This window comes from Plodia interpunctella, chromosome 18 (assembly GCF_027563975.2).
Source record: "Plodia interpunctella isolate USDA-ARS_2022_Savannah chromosome 18, ilPloInte3.2, whole genome shotgun sequence".
Taxonomy (NCBI): domain Eukaryota; kingdom Metazoa; phylum Arthropoda; class Insecta; order Lepidoptera; family Pyralidae; genus Plodia; species Plodia interpunctella.
This window is the reverse complement of record NC_071311.1, coordinates 8701739-8706170: the sequence shown is the minus strand read 5'-3', so window position 1 is coordinate 8706170 and position 4432 is coordinate 8701739.

Below are 4432 nucleotides of genomic sequence, written 5' to 3'. Positions count from 1 at the left end.
TGCGCAAAGGTCGGCGCGAAATGTGTGCAGGCGTGCCCAACTGTTTTTATGTTTATACTCGAGCGATGTAGAGCGTGAACGGTAATTGATTTACATACTTAAATGTCTACTAATCTCATTGTCTTATTCAAAGTGGTTGCTGACAGGTGCTAGCAAACTTGGTACTGATTCCCACATAACTAATTATGGAATCTGATAAAGAGAGAAATAAATATAATTGAGCAACATATAGCTCTTTCATTTGTGCATGCTTTCTGTTTCATTCATATGGATAAATATATTTAATTATTCAAAGTTAGTGACTAAACAATGTGAACTATTTAAACTATTAACTAAACAATGTTTACAACAAATATTTATTATGAAATCTATTAAAACCACCCGACCCTTGCACACGTAAGAACTAGGTCAGACGTTGACATGAAGTTTTGACGTACGTTTTCGTATCAAAAACTATAGAAAATGGAGTCGCAACGTAGCGCGACTGAGGAATGGAGCTTAGCTATACATTGCGGGATTCAGCGGTAGATTAGTATGGTGACGCGGTTACAAGCGCTGCATGTGAATCGCCATAGCTTAATTATATCGCGAACTAAAGTCACGGTCAATGCCTAAGTGCAGATAAAAGGTTGAGCACCCCTGCTGGGTTAATAGGTCGTACGACGACCGCGGACAAACAATAACATTGGTAACTTTTTGATAAGATCATCTTTCGTGGAGACAGTCGGCCTTCCCAGAAATTATAAGTATTCTTGGTATTTCTTTATTTTAGGGTGTGCTAATTGCTAATACTAGTGTCCGATTTTAGTCAAGTCGTCAAAAGGCGTTTGATACGACTTTTTTGATACGACTACCTACCGCGTCTAGTAAGTAGTCGCATACACACTAGTGTACTTAAACTATGTGTGCAGTGTGCAGGTTTTCTCACGATGTGAACAAGGCGAAGGATATTTCCGATCTTGGCCCAAAACATTAGCATGGCATTTTATTAAAAATCTAACTGCGCCCCGTCGTTCCGCTCCAGTTGGAACTTAGATGTGCTGTTACACGTTATATTCTAGCCGTGTACCTACCACCGTAATGCGGACATTCGATTTTGCGCGATTGAGAATTAAACATCCTGACACACATCCAAAATTTCACAGTATTAATGAAAATTAAAATCTATTCTCGAGGTATACAATATTGGAAATAAGAATAATATTTTTAATTTCATCATAAAAAATACCGTTTACTTTGGAATCTACTTACTTATAGGATAGTTTGTATTAATAAGCTGGAAAATCTTCAACGCCGGCCATACACTATCTATACATGAACAGATCTCCAAATTTTGGCGGATTTGCCATACATTGCAGGTAATACAATAATACAAACTATTCAATATATGTTCATGCACACTCAAATGGTCAAAAACCGGTGGCGGCGTCGTATATATATATATATATATATATATATATATATATATATATATATATATATATATATATATATATATATATATATATATATATATATATATATATATATATATATATATATATATATATATATATTTTTTCCTTTCATCAGCACTTGATCACAATCATAATATGTTTCAGTATACCTTTTGACCATGTACTTTATTGTGTACTTACATTGTTATATTAGTGATAAAAAAATATACATAAATTTATATTTAAAAAATGGTAAGCCCTTCTGGCACAATAAGGACCAACACTGTTTGAATGAGTTTCTTTCGGCATTTCTTCTCAGCAGTGGTTCCGAAATGCTAGTAGTTTGTAGCTTTGGTAAATATCATTTAATTTAGAATATGACGTGAAAAAGTGCCTGTGAAGGCCTAATTTCTGAATAAATGATTTGATTCAATCTGTCGTCGGTATCTGTCGGAATTGCCGGCATAAGAATTCGAATGATGCAAATACGAAGCTCGTGTACGAACTATGCAAATGCATTGTCGCATCCGTGAGTTTCCCGATAACCATTACATAGTATAATTACAAAGTCGCTTTCCGCTGTCTGTCGCTATGTATGCTTAGATATTTAAAACTAGAGAACGGATTTTGATGCGGGTTTTTTAAAATAAATAGTGTGATTCCCGAGGAAGGTTTAAGTTAGAGATGTAACGGATAGCAGTTTGGCCGGATACCGGATACCGGATATTCGGCCTACCACCTGGCCGGATAGCCGGATATCTGGCCGCCGAATATCCGGCGGAACTTAGCCGTTTGGTGCAGCGCACACACACTTGGCGTAGGCGACGCGCGAACGATCGGGTGGCCTCGGTTTGATTCGGGTCTTTTCGTTGATGAGCGAAGTTAGCAATTCTTTCATTCATTGACTTATTGTGTCGATTGCAGTGCAGACACGTGCGTGATTTTAGGTTATTATTTCACTGTGCTATTGTTTTAACAACGAGAAATGGCATCGGCGAAGAAAAAGTCGCCCTTATGGGAATACTTTGACATAAACAGTGAAAATAATAAGTTAGCTGTTTGTTTATTATGCAATGTTAATATTTCACGTGGCGGTGAAGGCAAAAAAGCAGGTATGTAGCTAATAAATCTAATAGTCCATACTTCCATACTATCCATTATCCATACTAATATTATAAATGCGAAAGTCAGTTTGTTTATTTGTTTGTTTGTCCGTCTTTCACGTCGAAACGAAGCAACGGATCGACGTGATTTTTGGTATGGGGCATGGGGATAGTTTGGGGGCTGGAAAGTGAAAAAGACATAGGCTACTTTTTATCCCGGAACAATATCACATTCCCGCGGGATGACGTCGTGTAGTCCACGCGGGCGAAGCCGCGAGCGGAAAGCTACTAATAATCTAATTGCAATTCTTTATTTATCGAGTACAGTATCTTGCACGTTTAAGTGCAAGTTTAAAGTATTTATTTACATTAAGTATTTAATTTTTTTTTCTAGGTACTTCTGCTATGAAAAATCATTTAAAATCAAAACATCCAGATGAATTTCGTGCAGTGAATAAAGAAAAGGCCGCTGTCGAGCCTACTACAATTTCTTTAGCCATTGCGGGGACAAGTTCGTCGTCATTTGCAAAAAAGCAATTGACTATGACAGAATCTTTCGAAAGGAAATTGCTCTGGGATATAAATGATGCTAAAGCCAAAAAGTACCATTATTTAGTAGCCGAAATGATTGCACTTGACAACGAGCCATTGTCCATAGTGGAAAGAACCGGATTTACCAGACTCTTAGAACAAGCTTTACCCGGCTATAAATTGCCAAGCCGGACTTATATTAGCCAAAAAATCGTTCCTGATATATATGACAGAATTTACGAGAAAATCAAACTTAACATTTCGAGTGCCTTCGCTATTTCAGTGACTTCTGACATATGGACTTGCTTACACAATAATGATAGCTTTCTGAGCTTCACAGCTCATTGGATATCATCTGAATTTAAACTAGAACACGGAGTTCTGGCAATGAAGCCTTTCTCAGGGTCGCACACTAAAATACATTTGTTAATTCATGATAGTGGTGCTAATATGGTGAAGGGTGTCCGTTTGGCTAAGTACGATTCTGCTAGATGTTTTATACATACACTTCAAAGAGCAATAAACGAGTCACTCAAAGTGCAGACTGAAGTGACAGCAATGATTGCTGCTGGCAGGCGACTTGTAACGCACTTCAATCACTCAGGTTTAGCTCAAGAAAAACTGCTGACGATTCAAAAAGAGCTAAGTTTACCCGAGCATCAATTAGTGCAAGATATTAGCACTAGGTGGAATTCCACTTTTTACTTGATTGAACGTTTGTTAGAACAAAAGCGTGCCATATCATTGTATGTTGCTGATCACGATACATTCGTAAATTTGACAGCTCAACAGTGGAGTTTAATGGAGCAGTGTATCAATTTATTAAAGCCCTTCGAAGAAATAACAAAAATAACAAGTTCTGGACTATCCTGCGTGTTGGAAGTTATTCCACACGTAACTGCTTTAAAAAAATACTTAGATAAAGCTGAAACTGAGCAAAGAACTCCTGATTTATCACATATGCGCGCCTCGTTAAAAGCTGAATTAGAAGTTCGTTTTAACTCCATAAGTCAAGACTTAAACTACTTGATTGCAACTTACCTAGATCCGAGATTTAAAACAAACTACTTGGGGGTGATTGACGCTGAAAGAGCACGCCAGGAGATCTTGTTGGAATATTTAAAAATGTCTTGTGAAGAGTCCTCAAGTAGCAGTTCATGTTCAACACCGGCTAAAAAGAGTAGAGGAGAGGAGACAGAGTCAGCGGTATCTCGCAAAGCTCATGACACGTTTTGGGATTGTTTTGATGAGGTAGCAAATGAAAACAATACTGGCCAGGTTCAACGCGAAGAAAGAAACGCGTTAACCTGTGAGCTGGATTTTTATCTCAAGTCGGTGCGAATTGATCGCAATCGTGACCCT